Raw genomic sequence first — 16792 nt, 5'->3', positions numbered from 1 at the left:
CCATAAAAATAAGAAAAGGATGCAAGGAAGAAGGAATAATCAGAAATAAAAACAGCGCTTGGAAGTTAAATACGTTGCCTGACATTAAAAAATGTTTAAAGAAAGAAAAAAACATTGAGCAATCTTTCAGAAAAAAAGACAAAAATAGAAAATGTGATAAGAGATATGAGAAACAGGAACTTGATAAAGGAAAGGAAATCCAACATCTAAATAACCAGAGCCTAATGAGAGATTTCGAAAAACATTCTCCTTAGAGAAAGGAAATGGCAAGCTCTCTTCTTGGCTCTTGCTGAGCATCGTCAAAATCAAGAAAATGAATCCCAAACAGCTTAAATAAGTGTAACCAAAACACGCACAAGGCACGAGCACACATTTTAAAAGGGCTCAATTATTTTCTGGATGGACAACTTCCTAGTCAATTCCAGTACCATCAAGCTTACTTATTAGAATGAAAATGTTTTCATAAACGTCTAAAATGCCAGTTGCCAATGTTATGGAATTACAGAGCGTGTGCAAGAGTAACTGAATAAAGGAGATAAAAATAATCATTAACCGTATATACTGACTGGCTAAATACTATCTTGAAATGAGACAGTCCCTCACTACAAGTTTACAGTTGTTCTAGAAAAGAGAAGTGTGTCCCATGAAGTGGGAAGAGGGGGATGGAGGCAGAAGAGGGCATGCTCTGGGCCAGGTGCTGTGGGACTGTCATCCTGGGTCTACTACTAATTAGCGGTGTGACCGAGGGCAAAGGGCAAATCACTTAATGCCTCCAGGCTTCTGCCCCAAGCCCTGCAGCAGAGGCCAGCCCTACTCAGCGTCCATATGAGAAGCGTCCCGGACTTAAGGTGCACGATTCCATCCCTGTTGGCAGGCAACAAGCAAGCAGACACACTAGGACAAGGCCAGTGCCAGCACCAGCCACCAACCAGGGACACCCCTGAGGGGGTGCTCAGGGTCAGAAGGATCAAAGGCAGTGTCACCAGAGCCTGCTTAACTGAAAACAGGCAGGACAATAAAGAAGACTTTCTTTTGTCATGACTTTTACATAGAAAAATTTGCACAGGTCATTTAGGCAATATAGTATTACACTTGTAATAGATTTAGCTTCTGTGCCACGGAAAACTTCCGAATGGACTTATTTGCAGCCAGAAAATACATGCATGGAGCCTTCTAAAAAGGAAACGTGAAACTTGTCTCTGCTCCCTTCTGATAGAAACAGTCGGAATTTGCTTTTACACCTTTCCCTCTCCACCAATGCCTTATTCATAAAGAAGAGCACATTTTTATAGAATTTCAGGAGCTAATTTTCAAAACCAGGATAGCTGTCTTGACGCAGCCTCAGAGTGCCAGTGCGAGTGCCGGCAGAGGCACACTGGGTCAACCACACAGGCCGGCGCTAACGGCAGCTGGTCTGTCCAGTCTCCAAAGGCGGCAGCGATGCGCCATGTACCCATTCCCTAGAGCTACTACCAGAGGATGTAATTCACACTGGAAAAATGAGGTAGAAAACCAAAAAAGAGAGAGAGAGAGAAATGATCCGTGAAACTGGACTTTTAACCCACGGAAGAAGTCCTGGGCACCCCTCCCTCCCCACTCTCATTCCAGGTCACATTAAAGTCGATGCCATTCAGGCTGCGGGACCCCTCATGACTACTGGCATGCATTTTTCCTTCTGCCTGAAACTCCCTCTGTACTTCTGCCACCATCCTCAATTCACCTGGGAACCTGGTAGGAGGTAGAAGAGCTCATCACCACCTTGGCAATACCTTCCAGGATTCCCCAAAGGTTAGCTGCTCCTCCTTCCATGAACTTTAATTACATCCCCATTACAGGGGTTGGACAAACTATAACCCTTGAGCCAAATGCTATCTACCTCTGCTCCTGTAAACAGAATTTTACTACAACACAGCCATACCCATTGTTTATGTATGGCCGCTTTCCCACTATGATGTTAAGGTTGAGTAGCTTCCAGGGAGACTGCATGGCCTACAAAGTTTAAAACATTCACTACCTGGTCCCTTCTGTTAATTTTGCTGGCCCCTGCCCGAATGCATCACTTCCTAATTTTGTAATTCCTCCAACAGACTATAGACTCCTTAGGAGGAGTTCACAGTTCACTGTTAGCCCCCAGTGTCTAAGCATAGCATCTGGAACTAGGCAGACACCAAAACTCTAAGCCGGCTGACAGATGAATGAACAGCAAGACATATACGAACGTATGTGCACAAAGTACGCTTTGCTTGTTAAGCTTCATGCTACCTCGAGCACTGCCAACACTAGGGACATAAGTTAGGGCTGCAGGTCCCAAACCATGCACTGAGGCACCCCAACCCACAGAAGCAAACAGACTGGGTATTACGGCATATTTTAAATGTCCAAAGGAAAGAAAGTGACATCAGTGCGCCGCTGTCAGAACCTTTAACTCGAGGTAGATCAGTTTCAATGCTAAGCCACGCCACATTCCTTTCACCGACTCCATGTCTTTGTGAAGGGGAGGGAGAAGGTCACTGGTCGCTGTGAAGAAACACAAACACCATCCGAAACGCAAGGCAGAAGTGGCCACGAGGGTGGCAGCATCCAAGCTGTTCTCCAAGGTTCGAGAAGTTATGTAGTACCCAACGGGGTCACACGTGTGGCCTTTTAAGAATTAAAAGAATTATTTTTTCCTTAAGTTTATATGCATTAATTTTCAAATTGCTATTAAAGTGTCAGGTCATAAATACTTACTGAGTGGTTCCAACCTAACTACTTCATAAAAAGAACTGTTAGGCATTTCTTGTGACCGAGGGGCACCGTGAAAACATTAATGAAACACTACGGGTACCGTGACCAGGGCGGTCTGGGGATCTAAGCTGGAGGACAGCTCAGTTGCTTACGGTTTCCGTTACCATGCTTTAATCTGCATTCTGCGTGCAGGAAAGCGTTTCCCCAAAGGAATCACAGTTATTCTTGGTCTGTGATTCAAACAGAATTTCTTGTCAGTTTTTAAATTTTTCTGCATTTCCCGGGAATTTTTTATACAGAGTCATCCAGACATTTTTGTTTTCAAATTTGTTACATTCCTCTATGTCAGTCTTGGTAACCTTCACTCCAGTGAGGACTTCCCAGGTAACTCAAGAGCCTGTTCATCACCGACTTCAGCACATCAAAACGAACTTGAGTACATCACTCCAGTTCATCACCCTTCCAAGGCTCCCCCTGCTCCAACATCAAGCTCCGGTTCAGCCTGGTGGACAAAGCCCTTCGAGTGGCCGCCAAACGTCCCGCCCCACTCCACACCAGAGCAGGGCTAACCACACCAAACGCTCCACACCCCCCCTGGTTCCAGGGCTTCCCCTCAAACCACTGCCCCTGTGGCAGGCCCCTTGCGATAGTCTCCAGTTCTTCCCATCCTTCAGGATCCTCCGGAGGCTCTGCCACACTGACGCGTGACATCTGTTCATTCCACTCTGTCCTCAGCTAGGCTCTAAGAGTGACTGGCATGCAACAACCTTCAATATATGTTAATAAATCAAACAAACAAACTTGTTCTTTCTATCACAAGGATGAAACACTCTCGTGAAACAACCTGAAGAACATTTCTTCTTGTTCAAAACTGTCCGAGAGATCTTTAACATGCGAGAAAGCATCATAAAAGCTTACCTTCAAAAAGAATCAAGAACAGCTTCATTTCCCAGTACCTGCTTCTCCATGCTTTCACCAAGACTAAGGATTATCTTATTTTTTTAAATTTTTATTTTAATTTGTTCCAACTGTAAGGCCATAAATGGCATTTCCTTAATTGTGTATTCAAAATAGCTTTTCATACATTTATCGGTAATTTGTAATGCTTTATTTATAAACTGCTTATTCTATCTTTAACCCATTTTTTTAGTTAGGCATGCATTAATCTTTTCCTTACTACCTGATTCATTAGATACATATTAACTATGTTACATACATGAACTAGAAATATATTTTCTAGTTTGCTTTCTTACTTTCCAATAAGGTTTTTGTCACACTTTTCATTAAGTCAGATTTCTCAATTTTGTCCTTTATGGTTTCTGACCAAAACGTTTTTCTCATGCCAAGACTAGTTCAATTGTCACCTATGTAGTTTTCAAGTTCATTTAAGGTTCTTAACATTTTAAGCATTAATCCATGTGAAATTAATTTTGGTGAACAGTGTAAGTGAGGGATCCAGCCCCTCACTTCCCTGTAAAATGGTTACGCTTATCCCAACACCATTAATTAAATAATCCATTCCTTCCCTCAGTGACTCAAGATGCCATCGGGACATCATTCCTTTTCAGTTTCCTCGGTGGGACTTCCTTAGCCTACTGCTCCTTTACCCCACAATTCCCTCACGGAACAGCACTATCTATTCTCGTGGCTTTAACCACCATTCATAACTAATGACTTCCAAATCTGTATTTCCAGTATTGGCCTCCTTCCAGTTGCAGATTAACCATCTACTGGACAATTTCTTGCTTATCTACATCAATCCATTCAAATGCGGTTCTTCAGGAATGACCAAATATTTTGATACTACACAGCACTTAAGATATTTCGCAGATTCCTCTAAAGCTCCACATATAAAATTCAATTCACTCTCCCTTCCAAACCCGCTCTCTTGTGCCCCAGGCCCCTTCATGCACTAGTCTCTCCTGAGTCACTCGAGCAGGAGTCACTCCTCCTCCTTCCTCACCTCTTCCACCCACTCACCAGTTTGACCTCCCAAACACCCCTTGATTCTGTCCACTCACCTCTACCTCTACTTTCATTTCCACTGCTCTGGATCAGCCATCTTGGGCACAGGTAATTTAATCACTACTTAATTCGTTTCATCTCGTGGCCTCCAGCAAGGGCCTCTCACAATCCATCTTCCACAATGACTGTCCTGGCTTTAAATCACATCTCCATCTCTAACCCTCGTCATTTGTTCAAGTGGCAAGCCAACCATCAGGAGGCTGTCCCACCAAGTGCTCAGAACGTAGATGGGACAAACTCAAATTCAAACTTGGACTAGACAGTCTGCCCTCCTCCTCTGCTCCCCGTCCTTGGGGCATCTCTGCCTCCTGGGCATCTTGCAGACCCTCGGCTCTTAATTCTACTACTGCACTTCACTGAACTTGCACTTGGGGCAACTGTCTTATCATACCAGATATTACAGAGAATATTCTTTCCTATCCTCCCATCTTTTCCCATTAATTATGACCTCCCTGAGAGCATAGATTTATCTTGCATCTGAGTAGGCTTCCCATGTGCAAGATACTCAGGATTGACTGAGTGGACTGAACAAATCTACGTCGATGGAGTCTTTGGTGAGGACTTAAAACACTTTGACAACACCCAATGGTTTCTTTAAATTCTGAAGAGAAATGAAAGGTATGTTTCTGAATGTACTAGTCTGCTATAAAAAACTTTTTGAATAAAAAGACATCAGCTTAAATTGCTGGAGGCTTTTTTTTGCCACTACATGGAGTAAAACTATCCATTAGCCCTTTATAAATTCTAAGAGAGGGAGAAATATTAATTATGTAATAATTTTATGTAGTTGAAATGCTGGTTTTAGCTAAGTCAACCATGATAATATAGAATTCACAGATATTATTTTTCAGATATCATGCATTATTTATGTATTGCTTATTGTAAACACATACTGTTTTAAGTTCTTTAAATGCAATATAGAATTTAATCCTTGTAATAACCCTACAAAGTATCATTATTCTCCCCCTTTTTACAACAAGAAAAATGAGACACGGAGAGGTTTTTGACACTTGTTTGAGGTCACACAGCTAGTCAGGCATAGAATGTGGATTTGAATCCAGGTCTGACGACAAATCTCATTTCTAGCCCATCACGCTAAACTGAAAAACGTGGAGCAAAAACTCACTGAACCAGAGTCAGAAGTCCTGGGCTCCGGTCCCTATTCCACCAGTTACTAGGTGGCAGGTATGTGAACTTGGACAGATCCCCTAATAGTTCTAAAATGATACAACTATAACCCAGGACTTACTTTCGTACTTTAAATGTCATTTAAAAATTTATAGCTGTACTGTGACACCTTGTCCTCTCTATGAACTAGGAGATGGAAAATGGGATCGAGGATGCTGATCGCACCCATCCCCTGCCTAGCTGAATGCTGCTCTTGGAGGAAATACCGCCTGCTTTACCAAGCACTTCCATTTATCACATCGTGACAAAGGTCGGACAGTCTATGTTCAGGGAACCAAACAACAACCAGCCACCACCGTGGTTTGAACAAGATCTTATCTAGTGAGTGAAAGATATTTATGAGTACAATGAAGAAATACAGGTGGTAAAAACGAAAAAGAGTAAAGGGGGTTCTTTGGTTACACGATCAACCTGACTTAAAAAGGTGCTAATCAATGGATGCTGTCAACCTAGACAAAGACTGTGAACAGATGTGAGAGTTCTGTTTTTCTTGACATTTTCATTAACAAATTGGATAAAGATGCAAGAATCACATTCATCAACTCTGTAGATTAAAAAATGGACAAAAGAGCAAATACTCGATGCAATAATGAGGATTCTGATAAATTAATCCAACAAATTAATCCAATAGGATCAATCTAGCGTGATAATTTCAGGGTCCAAATTCAAATGATGATTTTGATTTTGGAACAATAACATGCAGAAAATGAAAAAATTCAGGTCACAGGAAATACAATTTAATAGCAAAATATGGGAAAAACACAAAAGACTGGTTAGTAAAATGGGCCAATAATGTAATGTAACTGTCAAAATAATAAGAAGGATAAGTGTTTTGTCTCATTTTATCACAAATGTGTCTAAAATCCTGTCCTTCAGGGGTATTAAAATTGGAAGATTCATTTTTAGCCTGAAAAGTTACTAAGTAGACAACTCAACATTAAGGCATTATTAATATGAAACAAACATAAGCTATTATTATTCTGTATTGCTGCCTGAATTATTAAAAATTATCACTTCAATGTAAATCTTTCCCTAAGTATTCTTATCCCATCTCTACCCAGGTGGAAACCTACTTCCTATTTTTGCCCCTGGCTTTACAGGACTACAATGGACAAAACTATACATTTAAAATGTACAATGTGACGATTTGCTATACATATACACTATGAAATGATTACCACAAGCAAGTAAATTAACATATCTCTCACCTCTTACCTTCTTTTCTGTGTGCAGTAAAAATGCTTCACATCTCCTCTCCTAGCAAATTTCAAGTCACCAGGCCGTACATTAGATCCCAGAAATGATTCTTCTTATAACTGAAACACTGTACCCTCCAACCAACAACTTTAGCTCCAGTGACTACTTTGTCACTCTGTACTTCACCTGCTTCCTCTTACAATACCACACTTAGGGACTCCTTGACCATTTAGCAACTTAAGGATAAGGAATCAACAGATCTGTATTTGCAAGCCTGAAACATATCAGTGCTTTTTCACTAAGTTTAATCAGAAGCTTTAAAAAAAAGGGCACAGTGGCTTGGGCATGAGAAGAGCTCGCAGTCATCACTGCCTCAACATTCTTAAGGAAATAAGGACCAGCTTCCAGGGCTGGCCGGGCCTGGCTGGGGGGCTCTTCCCCTGGGCCTGCACTGCAGTGCTCCTCACTGCTCTCTGGACGACCAAGCCCTTCGTAGCTGGAACCAGTCTTCTGAAATGTTAGTCTCACATGCCTGAAATTTTCCATTGCTCTCCCGGGTTTATCAAAAGAGGTGCCAACTTTAGCATGGCATGAAGCTCTCTGCTGTTTCATGCCACCTGACATTCCAATCCCACCTCTCCCCACTGTCCCACAGTGTCCCTTCGCTTGAGTTCCGCTCAACGTGCCAGGTTGTCATCCTATGTGTTACTGGACACACTGCACTCTCTACCTGGAATGTCCTGTTCACTCCACTCTTCCTTGTCCATTTAACAAACACCAATTCATTCTTAAAAACTTAGGACACATCGCTCCAGATCCAACCTTCCCAGTAACTTTCCTTATTGATCCCCAAAGTGAGACAAATTTCAGTTGCCATTTACACCTAGAGTATCGCTACTGTCTATCTTGTAGTAGAATGAAGAAGAAAGTGATATAGTTCTTATTGTCTCTATCAAAAGGATAAAGACAAAAGGCAGATCAGATCCACTTGGCAACACAGGAGACCTCACTCTCCCTATAAGCATTGGAGTTTCTGATTCCAGCAATACAGCCCATGAAATGCAAGAGTATAGCAATCACAGCTTTAACTATTTGTAAGTAGGCTGGAAAGTGCCGAAACAGAATCATCTGTAATTTTATTGAAGCTGGCATTTGAGAAAGGGTGAGCTGGCCACATGTCTGCATGTCAACACAGCTTGGTTGCTCTCTATTTGCCATTACATACTCAGTACATCTCATTAAGAAGGATAAAGTGTCTCGTCGTGAAAAGTGACTCCCTCAACCAAAAAAAAACAACAACAACAAAAAAAAAACCTAACTGCTGGTTCCAGTTGGAGAGGGGAGAATAAAGTGAGCCATGGAAAGCAATGGTGTAGACAGAAAAAACGTGAGATAAACAAAGAATAAAATGTTGACTGTGCTGATGGCTCTGACCTGTGACATGACTTAACCTACCATGCATTCTACACAGGAACAAGAAAACATGACTTGTGAAACCGTCTTCTTTTAATTAGGCTGTATGTGGGAAATAAAATGCTAAGTTAGTATTTGTCATGAAAGTTCCCAGACATCTTTCATGACTTCTGAGGGTCTACTTTATATCACAATATTTACAACTCAAAAAAAAAAAAAAGTCCTTACATCAGGAACAATTTACAAAATTAATGTAGTTCTATATACTGTCAGACAGAAACATTATTTTAAAATGAATGCTTTATGCCCTCGTCCTCAGTAAGATTATGTGCTAGAATTTCTTAAACAGAATACCCAGGAATTCCATTCATCCTAAATTTATTAGTAGAAACTCATCTCAGTAATTTTATAAAAGATAATCTCAAAAAGGCAAATCCTTCACAGAAGATATATAGTGATAATTTTAAGATTATTAGCCCAGGATATTCTCACACATGTATAATATGTCATCACTAAATCATAAGTGAATGTCAAGGAAAAATAACCTAGTCTGCTCCTCACGTGGAATAAGCCGGAGGCATGTTTGTGTTCATTGAAAAGTAACAAGAGAACAAAGCTTCTTTTAAAATTGCAGGAGAGGAAATGAGAGGCCTACTTGACCGTCAACTTTGATAATACCATTGTGTGTGTGTGCCTCCCGGCCCTGAACTGTACTGGGCATGTCCCGTGTCATTCAAGCGGTGGGGCCCATCTGTCCTGGACATTGCTGCATATCTGATGCCTACTCCACTGCCTGACAAAAAAAAAAAAAAAAAAAGGCTCTTAATAGTTACTGAATGAATGAATCACACTGCATTCTAGTAACTCTATAATAAAGACCCTGATCTTTAAGAACTTAGAGGATTATTGAAGACAACAAAAGAAGAAAAAAGCCTCGATTCAAAATGTAATTTCTTGACAATAGAGAGCATTTCAGTTTTAAGGTATATAAAAACTCAACAAAATATTTCCCGGTAACTGGAGCAATAAAATATTTTGTCAGAATATCCTCGAATGCTTTTCACAACAGTCTGATATAAGTTGTAAAATAAAATTATTCTGCTTTGAAATTCCATATTAACAGGAATGTAATACTGGCCTCAATCATATCAGATTGGTGAGGTCAAGGTAGCATTTATTCAACTCTAGCTGTAGGCACCATGAGCTGGATGTTATTACTCCCATTTTACAGACAAGTAAACATGCAGAACTTGCCCAAATTCACAAAACTGGCAAATAGGCAATGGAATCTGATCCCATTCTTTTTACTATAAACATGCTTTACATGTGAACATCAGGAAAATAAAGAGTAACAGTCACGGCATTTTCCTACATATTAAGTAGAAAACCACACACACACACACACACACACACACACACACACACACACTCTGTCTCTCCTTCTCTCTTTCACACTCACTCTCCAAAAACAAAAACACTTAAATCAACTTACATGTGCTGTTTTGCAATCAGCCTTTCCAGTTTACAAATTTTGAGTATCTTTCCACATCAGTAAATACTTTCCTACCTTACCATTAATGAAGAAAGAAAGGGTTTTCCACTACATGTATATACCACAATTTGTGTATTTAATCTCTCAATTATTGAGCACTTAAGTTGTTTCTAGTTTATGATTACCATAAACAAAGCCACAAAAATCATTTTTGCAAATTAGAGGGCTTTTTGCATGTACTTTTTTTGTGGAAGTCACCAGAATGTGGAAATGAGGTTTTTCCAAGCTTTGAGAGAGCGCCTCCTTCCAATTTTGAGATACCCCACTACACAGACTTCATACCGAGTTAAGAATTGCTGTCGGGGGAGAAATCTACTGACAGGAACAAGACGTCCACATGCGCTGCGGAGGCGAGACCCACCGCTGGCAGACTGGTCTCTGTGCACATGCTTTGTTTTTTTTTCCCTTAAGTTCCTAGTGGTGGAACTGCCTGACTAAGGGACATGGCACATTTTTGAGGCTTTCGATGAGTAATATAAAATTGCCCTCCTGGAAAGTTGTAACAACTGAAACACCCCCAGCAGCATTTGAAAGTGACAATTTCCAAAACCCTCCGGTTGGCTAGAGTTGTTTTTAAACAATCAAATCCCCATATGGCCCTAAGTTTTTAAAACAGTGAAACTATCAATAAAATATAACTAGAAAAACAGCCAACAATTCAGGAAACAAGTGCTAGATTTTAAAGTACACATGTTTTCAAATACGAATTTCAATGACATCAGATCCCAGCTGCCTGAACTTAAAAGAATGACTATTAGAAAACCAGTGGCACGGAGCTCAGAAAGATGCTGAGTGAGTAAGTAAACGGCCGTATTTTCACTTGCCCATCTGGCTAATATTAAGCTTCATAGTTTGGACTTTAAAAGCAACATGTTCTATTTTTTCATAGAAAACTAATAAAATTATATAGTCTTTCAAATTTTATAAATACTATCTTATAGCTAACGTGCAATCTGAAGTTCTCAAAATCCTTTTAGATATTCGTTTATTCAACAAATATCTGCATGCCTACTGTGGGCTGGGCACTGTTCTGTGGAGTCGCAGTGGTGAACCTGACAGAGTCCTGCCTTTGAGGAGGTGCTGAGGGCCGTGCAGAATTCTGCCTGAGGGACCTGCACATCCCCGTTACTGTGCCGGTCCCGAACCACTGGACTCTCGGGCAAATTCTAACACCTCTGGGTCTTGATTTCTTTATCAGTAAACTGAGGAAGCTAACCGGATGATCTGAGGTCTCTTCTGGCTCTAATTCTATTCGCCCTTTGGTTTTGTTTGAATGTTTAAGTTCCTACTACTCATAAGAGCTTTGCATTTTAAGCTCTATGTAGTTCTTTCATGAACTCAGAAAAATAAATAAATAAATTACATCTATGGTAAAATTTTGGTGATTCAGGTATCTTTAACAAATAAACACAGGTAAAGTTCCAATGAGATTAAGATTTACGCTCCCAACCTTAACTGCTTTTTAGAGGAGGTTTCTAAAACATTCTTGCTTCCTTCACTTTTGTACTGCACTATAAATACTAAGGCATGAAATGTGACACAGGACCTCACTGGTATAGCAGTGGATAGGAATGGCTGGCACTCCGGCTTTAAGGTGGCATGCTGGCACCCTCAGGGGCTGCAGCACTGAAGTCCTGGTGGTGAACCCTCCCTTCGGCTTCCCTCCCCTCAGCTCAACAGAGACACACAATTCTGTCTACAGAATGCCTATAACTCACTGCTCCATTAGCTGTTCTAATATTAGAAATGGGAGGCACTACTTCTGCCACTACTTGTTATTGTCCACCAGATGTGTCTGCCACCACTATTTCAACTCTCACTGAATCCAGGGTCTCCTTGGAGAAGGCCTGCTCCTGACAGCAGTTAGGGGAAGGCATAGCAAGGGCTCTCAGGATCTCAAGCCCCTCTCTAGGGAAAAGCCACACAAAGACTTTCAGGAAGTGGTATCGCCTCCTTGTGGTCTTTAAGGGTACTGACTATAACATAGATACACATGTACATATTCCAAGCCCTCCTCAGTACTGCCCTACAAACCAGAAGAATGAGTAAGAACCAAGAGTTTTTCACCTCTGTGCAAAAGTACATGAAAATTCACAGAATTTTTCCTCAACTTCCAACATAAAAGTATAAAACAGCATTTGACAAACACAATCTTTACTCACAGGAGCAACTTCCGCAGCAACAACTGCTGAGGTCTGTGCAGTAATTATAGACAATGTAAGACAAATTTGGAATTCCTGCATCTCTACAGTTCACAAAGGAAATGTAAAGGAAGTAGTAAAAGTACGTTAACTCAAACATCTAAGTGTCTAAATTTACCACAACCAGTAACAATTGAAACAGATGCTTATGTGCCTCTGCTATTTTTCCTGAAGAACCTTCACTACAATGACAGTGACGAGGGCGACTTTACTTAAGATTTAGGAATCAGAGAACCCATCCTTTACATCGTGTTTGCACAGGGCTCATGAGAGAGGACTGGAAGATAAAATTACCTTACATGGTAAGGTAACTTACTGGGTTCTTGTATCAACCATTTAAAATAGGAAATTAAATCATTAAAAACCCTCAATCTGCAAGATCACAAAACTCCTGATGTTGAACAGGAGCCCAAAAGTCACAGTTAAAAGAAAGACAACAGACTACAATTGCTTGGCAAAAACTCATTCCCCAAGCTTTCAACTAACATAAAGGAACATATATTTAGAATGACAAACAGATTAGAAGTTGGGAAGAGGAAATACCCAGTTCCCGATATCCCCTAAAATAGAACATGCACACATTCTTCCGTGAGGAAAAAAAAGAAAATACCTGTATAAAGCACATATATGTGTTCATTAGTCTGTCATCAACCCAAAATAATTAAGACATCCATATACCAAAAAAAAAAAAAAAAAAAAGGCATCTTTGAATATTTTACCTTTAAGTAAATGGCTAATCCACTGAAATCAAAGATGAAACTTCTGACTAAATGACTCAGAAATCACTATAATGTCCTGGAAAATTATAAGTGTTAAGGCTTTAGACTTTAACTGCATAAGATAGCAATCAAATGCAACTGACTTAAAGCAGTAATTTGAAGGACTGTGTTAATGGTACAACAGATTTGGTAATGTCAAGGGCCAGAGCCAAGACAGAAAGCCTAGATAGATACAAGACTTCTGAATCTAAGCATTTTGACAAAAATCAGGCAAATTTATTTTTAAAACTCTTTGATTATTTATTATTTCAACAAATATCCACAGCCCATTGTGACTGAGGCTGTTCCTGGTGCTGGGGAAGCAATGAGGAACAAGCAGATCTGTGCCAACCCTTCCAGAGCTTCCAGAGGGTCTAGAAAATCCACCCTCCAAGGTCTCTCTATGCCACTTCTGTAAACATTCCTTGACATATGCAAATCCACTGGGCACCCATCCCAGCGCCTGCTCTCTTCTGCCTGCCACGTCCCCCCTTCCTCCTTTATCTGAAACTCCAGCCACACAGGACAAGCTCTGTTCCTCTGGCGTGTGAGGTTCGGCCCCACTCCAGGGCCTTTGCACTTGCTGTTCCCTCTGCCTGAACCATTCCCACTGCAGATCTCCAGAAGCACAGGCTTCTTCCTGCCCTTCAACTCTGGGCTCATCTCTCTCAGAAAGGCTTCTAGGACCACTTAATCTAAAACAACAGTACTCCGCTCATCCCCCTCTCTTCACCATGGCAACCCTATTTTATTGCTTTTCCAGTACTTATCACTATCTGATATTATCTCCTTTATTGCTTCTCTGCTTTATTTCTGTCACCCACTATCAGACTCACAGAGGAGCCTGGCTGTCCTGTGCACTGCTATATTCTTAGTCCCTAGAAGTTGCTTGAAATATAACAGATGCTCAATAAATACTTATTTAAGGAGAGCAAATATAGGCAACATTAGCAGTTTTTTACCACAATGACACGTACCAAATAATAAAGGAAATAAACAAAAAAACACTTTAAATGCTAAAAGATCTGTTTGATCAGTTAAAACAAAAAGATTATAGCTTACATTAATCTTAAAAACATTCTCAAAAATAAACACAATGAAAATGTAAAGTTCAATTTGGCTAATACTGAAATTTTATAATGTATTAGACTCAATTTCTAGGATTAGCATTACTTCTACAATTTATTCTGTTCTGAGCACTCAAGAGACTTCAATTTTTAATTTAAAATAAAAGAGCCAAATATTTTCTAAGAGCATACTCCCCCTTAAGACTTTATCAGTAACCTTCCAAATTGTACAATTTGTAACCGCATTATAGCAACATTAAAATGTGAAATATGGGTAACAATCTACAAAAGCAGGGAATTTAGTGCCTATAAAACACCAACTACCATTATCTTCAATTTAATCAAAGGTACAAGACTTTTCTACATATTCAAAAATATTTAAACTCTCGAGAATTTTTCTTACAGATTATCCTTAAAATTTTACATCTGTTCTTTTATTCCTTGTGTTAAAACAGAGAGCTAAGGTGTTAATCAAGGACCATGACTTTATTTACTGGTCATAACAGCTCATGCTTCACCACAAAGAAACCAAAACTCTTTTTGGATCACTCTAAAATTATATAAAAGCAAAAGATGTACATCAGAGAGAACGGACATTTATTTCCTGGAATGTGATGCAAAGAAGTAAGTTACTATTACCTTTGGGCCTTTGGGAATAATTGAAATCCACTTAAAAACCTCAAAAACTAATGTTTTACAATTTTATAGCAAAATATCAGAAACAACCTACACATATCTCAATAAAGAAGAGGTTAAATCAATTATGGTTTCTCCTTAATGGAGTACTCAGCTGTGAGGCAACGAGACAGCTCTCTTAGGTACTGATATAGAGACTGCCAAGATTTAGTACTGTGCAGGGAGGGTGGGGGAGCTGGTGCAGAACAGAGTATACAATATGTCCTTATTTGTGGAAAGACAAGCAAAAAGAATACATATTAAATGTTTATACCAGCATAGGTTATATCTGGAAAAATATACACAAGGAAGCCAGCAACCCTGGTTCCTGGGGAGAAGAACAGGGCATCAGGGGAGAGAGGTATAATTTCCATTCTATAGCTTTGGTTTCTATTGAATCTTCTACAACGTGCACAAATTGCCTGCCCCCCAAATTAATGTGATACATTTTAATATCGAAATATTTCAAACTATTACCAACATATTACTCAAGGATAACCATCAAAAAGCAAAAGCTTTCAAAAAACACAAGAGTTTATTCTCTTTGACCGCACAGTTCCTGATCCTTAATTCCCAGAAGAGAATCCAAGTCTCCGCTAATTAGAGAAGCACGCTTGTGATCTCACCTACTACAAAGCAAATAAGCCTCAATTCAATTCTTAGAAGGGAAATAGCTGCTCGGTTCACCTAAAAAACATACCTCATATTTAAATTGAGCGTGTAACTACCTAATGAAGACTCCAAACCAATATAGTTTCTATCTGGCTATGAAAGAGAAAATCAGAGACAAGAGGACAGTCTCCTGTTTTAAAAACACACTATACTTAGGATTCCTTTCCTCTGCCAGGCTCAGACAAGGAACCCTCTGATATTAATGAAATATGATTTCAGATCTGTGGCAAAATAATCACTCAAGGTGAGGAGCAAGAATCATTTGCACTAAATAAACACTTATGAAAGTATCTTCATCTGTAGGGGAGAGGAGTTGGCTTTAAATTTAAGTCAGGAATCATTTTTTGTAACGCGGAATGATACTACTAAATCACATTAATTTTACTCCAAGCAATTTTTAAAAATTTAATGACAAAGCTGAAACTGAAAACGAACAAATAGGAGAGAAAACTTTAAATTGAAAATTTCCATTCAATGTATCTTGAACACAGAGAAATGCAAAAATCACATCCACACAAACACCACCATAACACCTCACACGTTATATCAATATTTGACTGTATTAAACACACCCACAGAAAAAGGAACACAAAGATGCTCAACTGCAAATAAAAGACCTCGTATTTTTTGGTAGCCAGAGGTGAACATCAGAATCCCATCACGCAAACCCAGATGTAAACTCACAATACTTGATGTGCAGTTTTCTGTAGGTCAGAACTCGTGATTCCAGCTCTGTTCTATTAGACAACACATCAGCTGTGGCATTTTTCATGAAGCCTAACTGTGATCGCCAACGCGTTAACTTTGCGTTTAGTCAGTGTAACGCCTTGGGATATAAGCGTAAAACTATGAGTAAATCAAATAGTAGAATATAAACACAGAGGGGACGAAGAACTAGTTTAAGGAAGAGTTGCAGCCCTGGATCACGAACTCATTTGCTTGATTACATCTCCGAAAGGAAAAGAGAAATTAAAGCTCCTTTCCCATCCCCCAGGTAGCTTCTGGTCTCCGAAGCCCTACGTGGGGCAAAAGTTTGCAAGCGCGGAGTCGGCGCCCTCCGGGACCCGAGAGTGGCCCAAGGGCGCGCGGGGAGCAGCGCGACACAGAGCGCTCGCCCCTCCCCCCCCGCCCGGGTCACTCATCTCGGACGCGCTCCAGGCGCTGGGACCGAGCCGGCCGGAGCGCTGCCCCTCACCCTGCCCGGGCCGCCAGAGCTGGCGGCGACGCGCCCCGGGGACCGTGCTCTTGGCTCCGCGGCTCGCGCTGCCCGCGCCGCGCCCACCCGCGCCCACCCGCGCCCACCCGCGCCCAGCACTC

At 40.5% G+C, this 16792-nt stretch overlaps 1 protein-coding gene across 4 annotated transcripts in view; it reads right to left on the bottom strand.

The window, feature by feature from the left end:
- Nucleotides 1–16792, bottom strand: part of LIFR (LIF receptor subunit alpha) — a 104027-nt gene that overhangs the window by 50696 nt on the left and 36539 nt on the right. The window contains exon 1 of one of the 4 annotated variants that reach the window (XM_036226190.1): nucleotides 2420–16569. The exons of the other annotated variants lie outside the window; for them this stretch is intronic. The gene's annotated coding sequence lies outside the window, so the exon portion shown is untranslated. Of the gene's footprint in view, nucleotides 1–2419; nucleotides 16570–16792 lie in introns of those variants that run through there. 4 annotated transcript variants of the gene reach the window in all.

This window comes from Rousettus aegyptiacus, unplaced genomic scaffold, assembly GCF_014176215.1.
Source record: "Rousettus aegyptiacus isolate mRouAeg1 unplaced genomic scaffold, mRouAeg1.p scaffold_m13_p_8, whole genome shotgun sequence".
Taxonomy (NCBI): domain Eukaryota; kingdom Metazoa; phylum Chordata; class Mammalia; order Chiroptera; family Pteropodidae; genus Rousettus; species Rousettus aegyptiacus.
The sequence above is the reverse complement of the archived record's forward strand: the minus strand, read 5'-3'. Positions and strand labels throughout refer to the sequence as shown.